A 15388-nucleotide genomic window follows, 5' to 3' on the forward strand; every position below is an offset into this window, starting at 1 on the left:
ATATGATCAAAACAGGGAGCGGAGGTGGTTCAGCTGCAAGAAGGTTTGAATGTCCGACTAAAGTTTGTAAAAAGCGGGTAAGACAAGGTGTGGATGCCCGACAATGTATGATCAAAAGAGGAGCGGAGGTTTTCGGCTGCAAGAAGGTCTGAATGTCCACCCATAATTACTGAAAAATGGGTAAGAAAAGGTGCGAAAGCCCAACCGCACATGATCATAAGTGGATGAGAAGATGTTCGACTGCAAGTAGGTGTGAATGTAAGATCATAATTTGTAAAAAGCGGGTAAGAAAAGGTAAGAATGCCCAACCATAAATTATCAAAAGCGGCAGCAGAGTTTCGGCTGGTATTTATCAATGTCTAGATAGATTTCAACAAAAAACAACGTTGTACTTTGCAGTAAAAGAAAGTGCAAATCAAAAGTTTTAGGAATCCGAGAATAAGCTTATTTTCATGAGTACTGCACGATTTTGGATTTTATGTATAAAATGAATTTCTTCACGCAAACTAAGTTAACACTGCTTTGTCCTTCATATGTACCCATTTCTACATATATTTCAAGCATAAACTTCCTCATATTACCCTGAATGAGAAAGAGCCACACTTGTGATTAAGCCATACCTCCCTTTTGAGGAGTTCTGCATGATTTGGGATTTTATCTATAAAATTAATTCCTTCACTCAAACTATGTTAAAACGGCTTTTACCTTCATATTTATCAATGTCTCGATAGATTTAAACAAAAAAAACAACGTTGTACTTTGCAATAAAAGAAAGAGCAAATCAAAAGTTTTAGGAATCCGAGAATAAGCTTATTTTCATGAGTTCTGCACGATTTCGGATTTTATGTATAAAATGAATTCATTCACTCAAACCAAGTTAAAACTGCTTTTTCCTTCATATTTATCAATGTCTAGATCGACTTCAACAAAGAACAACATTGTATTTTGCAGTAGAAGAAAGAGCAAAACTGAAGGATCAGGAATCCGAGAATAAGCTTCTTTTCATACGTTCTGCATGATTTGGGATTTTATGTATAAAATGAATTCCTTCACTCAAACTAAGTTAACACTGCTTTGTCCTTCATATGTACCCATTTCTACATATATTTCAAGCATAAACTTCCTCATATTACCCTGAATGAGAAAGAGCCACACTTGTGATTAAGCCATACCTCCCTTTTGAGGAGTTCTGCATGATTTGGGATTTTATCTATAAAATCAATTCCTTCACTCAAGCTATGTTAAAACGGCTTTTACCTTCATATTTATCAATGTCTCGATAGATTTAAACAAAAAAACAACGTTGTACTTTGCAATAAAAGAAAGAGCAAATCAAAAGTTTTAGGAATCCGAGAATAAGCTTATTTTCATGAGTTCTGCACGATTTCGGATTTTATGTATAAAATGAATTCATTCACTCAAACCAAGTTAAAACTGCTTTTTCCTTCATATTTATCAATGTCTAGATCGACTTCAACAAAGAACAACATTGTATTTTGCAGTAGAAGAAAGAGCAACACTGAAGGATCAGGAATCCGAGAATAAGCTTATTTTCTTATGGGCAAGTGGGAACTGCTTTGTCCTTCATATTTATCAATGTGTAGATGGATTTCAACTTCTTCTACTTCAAAGTCCAATGTTTTTCTTTGTTGAAGTCGATCTAGACATTGATGAATATGGAAGGACAAAGCAGTTCTAACTTGGTTTGAGCAAAGCAATTCATTTTATAGCAAAATCCGAAATCGTGCAGAACTCATGAAAGCAGGCTTATACTCGGATTCCTGAAACTTTAGATTTGATCTTTCTTTTACTGCAAAGTACAACGTTGGTTTTTTTTTTAAATATTTCTAGACATGGTAAATATGAAGGACAAATCAGTTTTAACATAGTTTGAGTGAAGTAATGCATTTTATAAGCAAAATCCCAAATCATGAAGAACTCACGAAATGCTTTTTCTCGCTTTTCACTGCTTTTTACAAACTTTGGTCGGACGTTCACACCTTCTTGCATCCGAACACCTCCGCTTCCGCTTTTGATGATGTATATTCGGGCATTCGAACCTTTTTTTACCCGCTTTTTACAAACCATTGTTGGACTTTCACACCTTCTTGCAGCCGAACACCACCTCTCCCGCTTTTGATGATGTATGGTCCAGTATTCTTACCTTTTCTAACACATTTTTCAGCAATTATGGTCGGACATTCACACCTACTCACAGCATGACACCTCCGCTCCCGCTTTTGATCATACAATGTCGGGACATCGCTCCTTGTCTTACCAGCTTTTTACAAACTTTAGTCGAACATTCACACCTTCTTGCAGCTGAACACCTCCGCTCCCGCTTTTGATGATGTATAGTCGGGCTTTCGAGCCTTTTCTTACCCGGTTTTTACAAATTATGGTTGGACATTCAGACCTTGCAGCCGAACACCTCCGCTCTCTCTTTTGATCATACATTGTTGGGCATTCGCACCTTGTCTTACCCGCTTTTTACAAACTATAGTCAGACATTCACACCTTGCAGCTGAACCTCCGCTCCCTGTTTTGATCATGTATGGTCTGGCAATACTACCTTTTCTTCCCCCGTTTGTGAGTAATTATGGCTGGACAATCACACATACTTGCAGTCGAACAGCTCTGCTCCCGCTTTTGATTATGTTTGGTTGGATATTCGAACCTTTTCTTAACTGCTTTTTACAAACCATGGTCGGACTTTCACACCTTCTTGTAGCCGAACAACTCCGCTCCCGCTATTGATTGTGTACAGTGGGGTATTTTAACCTTTTCTTACCCGCTTTTTACCAACTATGGTCGGACATTCACACCGTCTTACAGCGGAACACCTCCGCTCCCGCTTTTTATGGTGTATAGTCGGGCATTCGAACCTTTTCTTACCCGCTATTTACAAACTATGGTAGGACATTCAAACCTTCGTGTATCCGAAAACCTCCGCTCTCTCTTTTGATCATACATTGTCGGACATTCGCACCTTTTCTTACCCGCTTTTTACAAACCATGGTCGGACTGTCACACCTTCTTGTAGCCGAACACATCCGCTCCCGCTATTGATTGTGTACAGTCGGGTATTTTAACCTTTTCTTACCCGCTTTTTACCAAGTATGGTCGGACATTCACACCTTCGTACAGCGGAACACCTCCGCTCCCTCTTTTGATGGTGTATGTTCGGGCATTCAAACCTTTTCTTACCCGCTTTTTCCAAACTATGATCGGCCATTCACAGCTTCCTCTCCACCATACTTGTATGGTGGGATATTCACACCCACTTGCATCCGAAAACCTCCGCCCCCACTTTTTTTGATATTTAGTCGGTCATTCGCAGCTTACCCGCTTTTGGCAAACTATGGCCTTCTTGCAGCCAAACACCTCTGATCTCGTTTTTGATGATGTAAGGTTGGGCATTCAGACCTTGCTTCACCTGCTTTTCACCAAATATAGTCGAACAGTCACACCTTCTTGCAGCCGAACACTTCTGCTCCACCTTTTAGTGTTCTATGGGGTATTCACACCTTTTTTTTCACCGCATTTTATTGATTATGGTTGGAAATTCTCACCCACTCATCCGAAGACCTCTCCTCCTGCTTTTGTTAATATATAGTCGGGCATTCAAACCTTTTCTTACCCGCTTTTTACAAATTATGGTTGTACATTCAGACCTTGCAGCCGAAAACCTCCGCTCCCTCATTTGATCATACATTGTCAGGCATTCGCACCTTGTCTTACCCGCTTTTTATAAACTTTAGTCAGACATTCAAACCTTGCAGCTGAACCACCTCCGCTCCCTGTTTTGATAATGTATGGTCTGGCAATACTACCTTTTCTTACCGGTTTGTGAGTAATTATGGCTGGACATTCACACCTACTTGCAGCCGAACACCACTTTTCCCGCTTTTGATGATGTATGGTCCGGCATTCTAGTCTTTTCTAACACATTTTTCAGCAATTATGGTTTGACATTCACACCTACTCACAGCCGAACACTTCCGCTCCCGCATTTGATGGTGTATAGTCGGGCATTCTCACCCTTTCTCATCAGCTTTTTGCAAATTATGATCTGACATTCACACCTACTTGCAGTCGAACAGCTCTGCTCCCGCTTTTGATTATGTTTGGTTGGATATTCGAAACTTTTCTTCACTGCTTTTTACAAACTTTGGTCGGACGTTCACACCTTCTTGCAGCCGAACACCTCCGCTTCCGCTTTTGATGATGTATATTCGGGCATTCGAACCTTTTCTTACCCATTTTTCAGTAATTATAGGTAGACATTCACACCTTCTTGCAGCTGAACACCTCCTCTCCCGCATATGATCATGTGCAGTTTGATATTCGAAAATTTTCTATCATGTTTTCTAGCAATTATTGATGGACATTCAGACCTCCTTGCAGCTGAACACCTCCGCTCCCGCTTTTGATGATGTATAGTCGGGCTTTCGAGCCTTTTCTTCCCCGGTTTTTACAAAATTATGGTTGGACATTCAGACCTTCTTGCAGCCGAAAACCTCCGCTCCCTCTTTTGATCATACATTGTCGGGCATTCGCACCTTCTCTTACCCGCTTTTTACAAACCAGGGTCGGACTTTCACACCTTTTAGTAGCCGAACAACTCCGCTCCCGCTATTGATTGTGTACAGTCGGGTATTTTCACCTTTTCTTACCCGCTTTTTACCAACTATGGTCAGACATTCACACCTTCTTACAGTGGAACACCTCCGCTCCCTCTTTTGATGGTGTATGTTCGGGCTTTCGAACCTTTTCTTACCCGCTTTTTACAAACTATGGTCGGACATTAAAACCTTCTTGTAGCCGAACACATCCACTCCTGCTTTTGATGATGTATGGTTGGGCATTCGTACCTTTTCTTACCCATTTTGCAGTAATTATGGGTGGACATTCACACCTTTTTGCATTTTAACACCTCCTCTCCCGCTTATGATCATGTGCGGTTTGATATTCGAAAATTCTCTTCCATGTTTTCTAGCAATTATTGATGGACATTCCGACCTTCTTGCAGCTGAACACCTCCGCTCCAGCTGTTGATGGTGTATAGTCGGGCTTTCGAGCCTTTTCTTCCCCGATTTTTACAAATTATGGATGGACATTCAGACCTTCTTGCAGCCGAAAACCTCCACTCCCTCTTTTGATCATACATTGTCGGGCATTCGCACCTTTTCTTACCCGCTTTTTACAAACCATGGTCGGACTTTCACACCTTTTAGTAGCCGAACAACTCCGCTCCCGCTATTGATTGTGTACAGTCGGGTATTTTAACCTTTTCTTACCCGCTTTTTACCAACTATGGTTGGACATTCACACCTTCTTACAGCAGAACACCTCCGCTCCCTGTTTTGATTATGTATGGTTTGACATTCGCACCTTCTCTCACCCGCCTTTTACTATGGTCGGCCATTCACAGCTTCCTCTCCACCATACTTGTATGGTGGGATATTCACACCCACTTCCATCCGAAGACCTCCGCCCCCACTTTTGTTGATATTTAGTCGGTCATTCGCACCTTACCCGCTTTTGGCAAACTATGGCCTTCTTGCAGCCGAACACCTCTGATCTCGCTTTTGATGATGTAAGGTTGGGCATTCAGACCTTGCTTCACCTGCTTTTCACCAAATATAGTCGGACATTCACACCTTCTTGCAGCCAAACGCTTCCGCTTTTAGTGTTCTATGAGGCATTCACATATTTTTTTTCACCGTATTTTATAGATTATGGTTGGAAATTCTCACCCACTCTCATTCGAAGACCTCTCCTCCCGCTTTTGTTAATATATAGTCGGGCATTCGAACCTTTTCTTACCCGCTTTTTACAAATTATGGTCGAACATTCACTCCTACTTGCAGCTGAATACTTCCGCTCCACCTTTTAGGTATGTATGGTTGGCATTTGCACCTCTTTTTATACTGATTGCTGAAGATTAAGTTGTTCTTTCTCAAACTACAAATTTTTTTTAATTGTTGAAACTTGATTTGAAGTGGATAAATAAGGAGGACAAACAGTTTTAAGTCAGGCTGATAGAAGGAATTAATTTTATAGCAAAATCTGTATTTCGTCATATGTCGAGAGATGCTTATTGCTGAAGAAGTTCTTTCTCATTCTACAAAGTACAACGTTGTTTATCGTTGAAACTTGATTAGACATGAATAAATATGAAGGACAAAGCAGTCTTAACTTGGTTTGAGTTAATGAATTCGTTTTATAGGAGAATCCGAATTCGTGCATAACTCATAAAATAGAGCTTATTTTCGGATTCCTGAAGAATGAGTCTGGTTCTTTCTCATAATACAAAGTTTGTTGTTTATTGTTGAAACTTCATCAGAAGTGAAGAAATAAATGAATGCCTATCAACAAATGTGGGATCTAAACTCTAGTGCTTCCTCTAAAATAATTTCCTTTCTCAATTTAGAAATGTGTGTGTGTAAGTCACAACACCCGTGGCACCAAAACGGCTTTCTTTTCTCTACACTCTGCACTATGAGCACACACACCAAATCAGAAAGGCTTTTTTCTCTCTTTTCTACATTATGGACTGTGGGGACACAAAACCGCTCTCTCTCTTTTTTTTTTTTATCGTGTGCCAGGGCGTTGTCTCACGTATTAGATTATGCTTAAGATACGAATGGGTTTATCAGTCACATCAGAATCCATACATACTGATCCTCCCGTAATAAAATGGTCGGATCTTATCAAACACACTTTGTTTCGTGTGACAATCAAGTCAGCGAAACAGCGTATACACGTCAAGACACTGAATCAAGTTTGCCACAAGAACTCATAAGTTTGGCAGTATTGCTCTGCCGTCAGCAATCATACACCCATTTTATTTTCGTGAGACATGTGCAAGCACCTGTTCATCTACTGTTCTATCACTATGAATTAGTGATCTATTATCAATAAGGATACTTCTACAACTACTATCAAAGTATGTCCAGACTTCTTATGTTGTCAGTTGCTATATATGAATAAGTGGGTAGCTACTGACAAGCATTAAGCATGTCACACAACCCTAACATATAACATTTCAGGACACACCACACAGTTAACAACCACAGTGAAGCGTGTCAAAGCCCAAACATGTAACATTCAACAGGACACTTACACAACACATTCAAATCAAACAGTCAGACAACATACAAGAACATATACCCCAGCCGGCATTGCTCCCTGCCTATTTTCGTACAGCACACTATGTGTGCGCACACCTCTATTCACAAACTCTTCAACTTATACTCTTTTACCGAAGCTGCTACAGCTCGATTGGCCGAATACCCTTTGATCCTATTTCGGTGAATTTGACATCTGCCTTACATATAACAGATTAGCGGTTTAGCAGTTTTAATTTAGTTTGAGTGAAGGAATTCATTTTATAGCAAAATCCGAAATCGTGAAGAACTCATGAAAGTAAGCTTATTCTCGGATTCCTGAAACTTTAGATTTGCTCTTTCTTTTACTGCAAAGTACAACGTTGTTTTTTTTGTTTAAATCTTTCTAGACATGGTAAATATTAAGGACAAAGCAGTTTTCACATAGTTTGAGTGAAGGAATTAATTTTATAGATAAAATCCCAAGAGTCTGCTGAGAAAAGAGAGTGAATGCGAAGTAGACTTTAACACGGCTATGGGAGCGAGCCGAGTGTGGGCTAACCGGGAGAATTGCTTGAAAGAAACGCGACACCGAATGAGCGATCAGAACAAAGCCTCAATACGGGATTCTCGTGGTGTTTTTGTTGCTGCCTTGTCTTTTGCACAGAGTAAAAGACAAGGCAGCCATCGAATAGGGCCCGATTGTTCCTGGTTGGTCAGCCGAGGAGCAAGGGGGGGGGGGGGGGGAGCAAGCGTCTCAACCAAGCAAAGCTCACCATGGGGAAGGTGGCTATGCCAACTAGCCTGATGCCCTGCTCCCGCAGTGACGGATAATCGTACTCTGGTTTCTCTTCATAACGTACAAGTCTTTCGCCTTTTACTAAAGATTTCTGTGGAGAGCAGCACTAATGAGTTGTTTCTATTTTTGGCAGGCTTTACCTTTGCGGGTGAAGCCCTTTCTGTCTGTGCAAAAGAAATCTTCTTACTGTGCAGAGTGACTTCTCTGAGTAGAGTCGCCTTACTTGTTGCGACTGTGCCGATGTTCGAAGCTGGAGTGCAAAGTTGTTGCTTGAATGGTGCTTGCTGGAGCGTGCGGGAGTGCAAAGTTATACCATTTAAAAGGGCTGAAGAGTGCTCAGTGCAGCGGGTGGGCGACACTCTGGCCACCTTGAAAACCGAGGTTACATCCACTAGCAGGGGCAGCCCAAGTTCTGCCGCAAGTGTGGTGAGCATGGGCACCTGGTTGAGGCTTGTACCAAGGTGTTATGTGGGAAGAGCAGAGAAATTGGGCAAACTTTTGGAGAGTGTCCAAATGGCAGGAAATGTAATCTCTGTGGAGAATTAAATCACCTCTTCAGAGATTGCCCTAAATCTTTTGCCAACAAATTAAAGACGGTAAAGCCACAGTCAAGCCAACAAAGAGAAGGACCAAAGGTGGCAGTTGGTGAACAAAGTGAAGAGGTTGACCCAATAAATTCAAACTTCCCGCCAAAAGCTTGGATTGGAAGTGAGGAGCAAAAAGGGGAGGGGTCTGTAGAGGCCTCACCACTCAGTGTTGAAGTCTGTGAGAATTCACAGGCAGAGGGTGGAGCTACGCTAAATGAGGAGGAAGAGCAGACAGGTGAGTCTAGTGAAGATACTCACCTCCCCGAAGGTCAACAGCCGAAGAGGACGGCATCTGAGCCTCTGATTCCCCAGTGGTATCAGAGAAGAGGGGAAGGGTCAGGTCCCTTTCAGACAGTTCTTCAGTGGAAGAACCTAGAGTCTTCCCCTCCGACTCACCAAATGAGGTCTCCTTTTTAACTTCAGCTCTGCAATCAACCCCCAGGGACTCAAAGTTAAATGCAACATTGCGTCAGAGGCCAACACCGAGAGTCCGAAAAGGAAATATAGATCACCCTACTCACTTTTCACCTAAAGAAATGAAGGAAGAGCTAGTTTCCCAAGAAATAACCTGTGTGTAATTTGTTTTGATAACTTAGAAAAACGAAAATGACATACCTACTTTCCTTTATGCTTTTAATGGTTCTCACCTTCTCAACACTAAATGTGAGAAGTGTGAAATCAAAGACAAGAGCCCAGAGTATTTTATCCTTCTTAGACTCCATAAAATCAGATGTGTTTTTAATACAAGAATGTGGACTACCTTTTTTAAAAAACCATAGACAATGGGAGGAAATGTGGCCCCATTTATCGATATGGAGTGGCTCAAATCAAAATAAAAATGATGGTGTGGCCATTCTAATTAAAAATCCGCATGTTCTGGTGAAAGGTAGCACAGTGGTGAGAGACGGACGGGCACTTTTAGCACACTTGAATTTTATGGGGCAAGACTTTAACCTCTTAAATATTTATGGTTTCAATGGAAAAAATGAAAGGTATGACCTTTTAGAAGATATACAGCTTTACATGCTAGGGCAAGTACCTTTAGTTGTAGGAGGGGGTTTTAACTGTATCTTGAGCAGGAAAGATAGAAAAAGAGCAGGGGTAGATTTTAAAGTGGATAAGACTTCGATTTTACTTCAGGGCATATGCAGGGATTTTAAGCTTACTGACTGTTTTAAAACCATGCATCCCAGAGAGGAGGGCTTCACCTGGTTTAGTCATGATGGCACCAGAGCCTCTCGCATTGATTATTTCTTTACTAGAGATTGCCCACCCACTGATGTTAGATTAACCCCTGTTTTCTTTTCAGACCACCTTATGCTCTCCTGCACCCTTTCACCCCCTTCTGGTGTGACGGTAGGAAGTGGTCTGTGGAAACTCAACTGTTCCCTGTTGGAGGATGAAATCATAGTCAGTCAGTACAGGGAATGTTATAAAGAGTGGCAGACCCTTCAAGACCTCTACGAAACACATGCACAATGGTGGGAAATGGTGAAGGAAACGACCCAGACTTTTTTTAAACAGCAAGGTAAACGTAAAAAAAGGAAAGAGAATAGATGTATGATGGGACTACATAAACGCTTACAGCGCTACTTTAAACTAAATCAGTGTGGCATAGACTTTAAAGAAGAAATCAAAGATGTCAAAAAGGAAATGTCAGTTTCAGCAGAAATAAAGAGTAAAGGAATTTTTGTAAGAAGCAGGGAGCAGGAAATTGAGGAAGGTGAAAAATAAAGAAAGTTATAAATAAAAAGGAGTGTATTCAAAATCTAAAAAGAGAAGATGGGTTTTTAACAAAATCCACACAAGAGATGATTGAAACTGTACATACCTTTTATAGTAACATGTACAAAGAGAAACCAGTGCACTTGGAAACATCGGCAGAAATCTTAAAATTCGTTGACAAAACCGTAAAAGAGAATGCACACTTGACACAGAATTTTACTGCTTTAGAGTTAAAAAAATGCCTAACAGGTTTTAAGAGAAGTCGAGCTCCGGGTTTAGACGGGCTTCCTGCAGAATTCTATCTGACCTATTGGGACCTTTTATCATCAGACATTTTAGATGTTTTTAAAGATTTTGAAAAACTCGACCGACTGCCTGACAGTTTTAGAGTGGGAATAGTGACTCTACTTTATAAAAAAAATGATAAGACTGACCTAAAGAATTGGAGGCCCATCACACTTTTAAACTTTGACTGTAAACTTTTTAGCAAGGTTTTAGCGACACGGATGTCCTCTGTTTTAGAGGAGGTAATTCACCCAGACCAAACTTGTGCCATCTCAGGGAGACAACTCACCGACAGCCTCGTACTGATTCGAGACATCATTGATTACGCTAGAGACAGAAACACCCGGCTTGTCATCTTAAATTTAGACTTTGAAAAAGCATTTGATCTGGTCTCGCATCAATATCTCTTTCAGGTGTTGCAGCCATCGAAAAGGGCCCGATTGTTCCTACTTGGTGAGCTTTGCTTGGTTGAGACGCTTGCCCCCCCCCCCCCCCCCCTGCTCCTCGGCTGACCAAGTAGAAACAATCTATTCGATGGCTGCCTTGTCTTTTACTCTGTGCAAAAGACAAGGCAGCCACAAACACCACGGGAACACCGTATTGAGGCTTTGTTCTGACCACTCATTCGGTGTCGCGTTTCTTTCAAGCAATTCTCCCGGTTAGCCCGCACTCGGCTCGCTCCCAGAGCCGTGTTAAAGTCCACTTCGCATTCACTCTCTTTTCTCAGCAGATTAAAAGAAAGTTTCATCTTGGGCTCCCTGAAACTTCCATCCTGCACCGCTGTTTGCTTTTTCACAAGAGCAGAGGAGAGCGCACCGTTCCCAGCGGCACTGCAGTACCGGGTCGAGGCTTGGAGTGAACGGAGCAAGCTTCTTTTTCAACTCCTATTCTTAAAAATCCATTTAATATGTTGTCCTCGTATAGAGGACATATTAAACTGATAAGAACAGATACTACACTTGATCTTAGCCAAAAGGCCGAGAAGCGATAACTGTCCACTGTTTCAGGTCCGAGGGCCCTTGCTGGCACAATGCGCACTTGTAGCAATGTTCTTTTTATGGCCATAGGTGGCCAGAGTGTCACGTTGCACCTCCGCCCACCCGCTGCACTGAGCACTCTTCAGCCCTTTTAAATGGTATAACTTTGCACTCCCGCATGCTCCAGCAAGCACCATTCAAGCAACAACTTTGCACTCCAGCTTCGAACATCGGCACAGTCGCAACAAGTAAGGCGACTCTACTCAGAGAAGTCACTCTGCAAAGTAGCAAGATTTCTTTTGCACAGACAGAAAGGGCTTCACCCGCAAAGGTAAAGCCTGCCAATAATAGAAACAACTCATTAGTGCTGCTCTCCACGGAAGTCTTTAGTAAAAGGCGAAAGACTTGTATGTTATGAAGAGAAACCAGAGTACAATTATCCGTCACTGCGGGAGCAGGGCATCAGGCTAGTTGGTATAGCCACCTTCCCCATGGTGAGCTTTGCTTGGTTGAGACGCTTGCCCCCCCCCCCCCCCCCCCCCCCCCACCCCCCCCTTGCTCCTCGGCTGACCAAGTAGGAACAATCGGGCCCTATTCGATGGCTGCCTTGTCTTTTACTCTATGCAAAAGACAAGGCAGCAACAAAAACACCACGAGAATCCCGTATTGAGGCTTTGTTCTGACCGCTCATTCGGTGTCGCGTTTCTTTCAAGCAATTCTCCCGGTTAGCCCACACTCGGCTCGCTCCCATAGCCGTGTTAAAGTCTACTTCGCATTCACTCTCTTTTCTCAGCAGACTCTTGGGATTTTATCTATAAAATGAATTCCTTCACTCAAACTATGTGAAAACTGCTTTGTCCTTAATATTTACCATGTCTAGAAAGATTTAAACAAAAAAAACAATGTTGTACTTTGCAGTAAAAGAAAGAGCAAATCTAAAGTTTCAGGAATCCGAGAATAAGCTTACTTTCATGAGTTCTTCACGATTTCGGATTTTGCTATAAAATGAATTCCTTCACTCAAACTAAATTAAAACTGCTAAACCGCTAATCTGTTATATGTAAGGCAGATGTCAAATTCACTGAAATAGGATCAAAGGGTATTCGGCCAATCGAGCTGTAGCAGCTTCGGTAAAAGAGTATAAGTTGAAGAGTTTGTGAATAAAGGTGTGCGCACACATAGTGTGCTGTACGAAAATAGGCAGGGAGCAATGCCGGCTGGGGTATATGTTCTTGTATGTTGTCTGCCTGTTTGATTTGAATGTGTTGTGTAAGTGTCCTCTTGAATGTTACATGTTTGGGCTTTGACACGCTTCACTGTGGTTGTTAACTGTGTGGTGTGTCCTGAAATGTTATATGTTTGGGCTGTGTGACATGCTTAATGCTTGTCAGTAGCTACCCACTTATTCATATATAGCAACTGACAACATAAGAAGTCCTTGTAGAAGTATCCTTATTGATAATAGATCACTAATTCATAGTGATAGAACAGTAGATGAACAGGTGCTTGCACATGTCTCACGAAAATAAAATGGGTGTATGATTGCTGACGGCAGAGCAATACTGCCAAACTTATGAGTTCTTGTGGCAAACTTGATTCAGTGTCTTGACGTGTATACGCTGTTTCGCTGACTTGATTGTCACAAGAAACAAAGTGTGTTTGATAAGATCCGACCATTTTATTACAGGAGGATCAGTATGTATGGATTCTGATGTGACTGATAAACCCATTCGTATCTTAAGCATAATCTAATACGTGAGACAACGCCCTGGCACACGATAAAAAAAAAAAAAGAGAGAGAGCGGTTTTGTGTCCCCACAGTCCATAATGTAGAAAAGAGAGAAAAAAGCCTTTCTGATTTGGTGTGTGTGCTCATAGTGCAGAGTGTAGAGAGAAGAAAGCCGTTTTGGTGTCACGGGTGTTGTGACTTACACACACACATTTCTAAATTGAGAAAGGAAATTATTTTAGAGGAAGCACTAGAGTTTAGATCCCACATTTGTTGATAGGCATTCATTTATTTCTTCACTTCTGATGAAGTTTCAACAATAAACAACAAACTTTGTATTATGAGAAAGAACCAGACTCATTCTTCAGGAATCCGAAAATAAGCTCTATTTTATGAGTTATGCACGAATTCGGATTCTCCTATAAAACGAATTCATTAACTCAAACCAAGTTAAGACTGCTTTGTGAGAAAGATGAGAAAGAACTTCTTCAGCAATAAGCATCTCTCGACATATGACGAAATACAGATTTTGCTATAAAATGAATTCCTTCTATCAGCCTGACTTAAAACTGTTTGTCCTCCTTATTTATCCACTTCAAATCAAGTTTCAACAATTAAAAAAAATTTGTAGTTTGAGAAAGAACAACTTAATCTTCAGCAATCAGTATAAAAAGAGGTGCAAATGCCAACCATACATACCTAAAAGGTGGAGCGGAAGTATTCAGCTGCAAGTAGGTGTGAATGTTCGACCATAATTTGTAAAAAGCGGGTAAGAAAAGGTTCGAATGCCCGACTATATATTAACAAAAGCGGGAGGAGAGGTCTTCGGATGAGAGTGGGTGAGAATTTCCAACCATAATCTATAAAATACGGTGAAAAAAAATATGTGAATGCCTCATAGAACACTAAAAGCGGAAGTGTTCGGCTGCAAGAAGGTGTGAATGTCCGACTATATTTGGTGAAAAGCAGGTGAAGCAAGGTCTGAATGCCCAACCTTACATCATCAAAAGCGAGATCAGAGGTGTTTGGCTGCAAGAAGGCCATAGTTTGCCAAAAGCGGGTAAGGTGCGAATGACCGACTAAATATCAACAAAAGTGGGGGCGGAGGTCTTCGGATGCAAGTGGGTGTGAATATCCCACCATACAAGTATGGTGGAGAGGAAGCTGTGAATGGCCGACCATAGTAAAAGGCGGGTGAGAGAAGGTGCGAATGTCAAACCATACATAATCAAAACAGGGAGCGGAGGTGTTCTGCTGTAAGAAGGTGTGAAAGTCCGACCATGGTTTGTAAAAAGCGGGTAAGAAAAGGTGCGAATGCCCGACAATGTATGATCAAAAGAGGGAGTGGAGGTTTTCGGCTGCAAGAAGGTCTGAATGTCCAACCATAATTTGTAAAAACCGGGGAAGAAAAGGCTCGAAAGCCCGACTATACACCATCAAAAGTGGGAGCGGAGGTGTTCAGCTGCAAGACGGTCTGAATGTCCATCAATAATTGCTAGAAAACATGAAAGAAAATTTTCGAATATCAAACTGCACATGATCTTAAGCAGGAGAGGAGGTGTTCAGCTGCAAGAAGGTGTGAATGTCTACCCATAATTACTGAAAAATGGGTAAGAAAAGGTGCGAATGCCTAACCATACATCATCAAAAGAGGGAGCGGAGGTGTTCCGCTGTAAGACGGTGTGAATGTCCGACCATAGATGGTAAAAAGCGGGTAAGAAAAGGTTAAATTACCAGACTGTACACAATCAAAAGAGGGAGCGGAGTTGTTCAGCAAAGAGAAGGTGTGAAAGTCCGACCTTGGTTTGTAAAAAGCGGGTAAGAAAAGGTTCGTATGCCCGAATATACACCATCAAAAGCGGAAGCGGAGGTGTTCGGCTGCAAGATATTGTGAACGTCCGACCAAAGTTTGTAAAAAGCAGTTAAGAAAAGGTTCGAATATCTAACCAAACATAAGAATGAGTCTTTTCCGCTTTAGAATGCCCGACTATAGACCATCAAATGCGGGAGCGGAAGTGTTCGGCTCTGAGTAGGTGTGAATGTCCGACCATAATTGCTGAAGAATGTGTTAGAAAAGGTAAGAATGCTGGACCATACATCATCAAAAGCGGTAGAGGTGGTGTTCGGCTGCAAAAAGGTGTGATTGTTCGACTAAAGTTTGTAAAAAGTGGGTA

The 15388-nt window shown here is 41.6% G+C and overlaps 3 non-coding genes across 3 annotated transcripts; 1 reads left to right on the forward strand and 2 right to left on the reverse strand.

Moving 5' to 3' along the window:
* Window positions 1-7948: 7948 nt before the first annotated feature.
* LOC140310680 (U5 spliceosomal RNA) lies at window positions 7949-8062 on the forward strand. Its single transcript, XR_011916728.1, has one exon. It is a non-coding gene; the product is annotated as a U5 spliceosomal RNA (small nuclear RNA).
* Window positions 8063-11313: 3251 nt separating this feature from the next.
* LOC140310448 (U2 spliceosomal RNA) lies at window positions 11314-11497 on the reverse strand. Its single transcript, XR_011916518.1, has one exon. It is a non-coding gene; the product is annotated as a U2 spliceosomal RNA (small nuclear RNA).
* A 308-nt stretch (window positions 11498-11805) lies between these two features.
* LOC140310586 (U5 spliceosomal RNA) lies at window positions 11806-11919 on the reverse strand. Its single transcript, XR_011916641.1, has one exon. It is a non-coding gene; the product is annotated as a U5 spliceosomal RNA (small nuclear RNA).
* Window positions 11920-15388: the final 3469 nt, after the last annotated feature.

This window comes from Leuresthes tenuis, unplaced genomic scaffold (assembly GCF_036924035.1).
Source record: "Leuresthes tenuis unplaced genomic scaffold, fLeuTen1.0.hap1 SCAF_6, whole genome shotgun sequence".
NCBI classification, from domain to species: domain Eukaryota; kingdom Metazoa; phylum Chordata; class Actinopteri; order Atheriniformes; family Atherinopsidae; genus Leuresthes; species Leuresthes tenuis.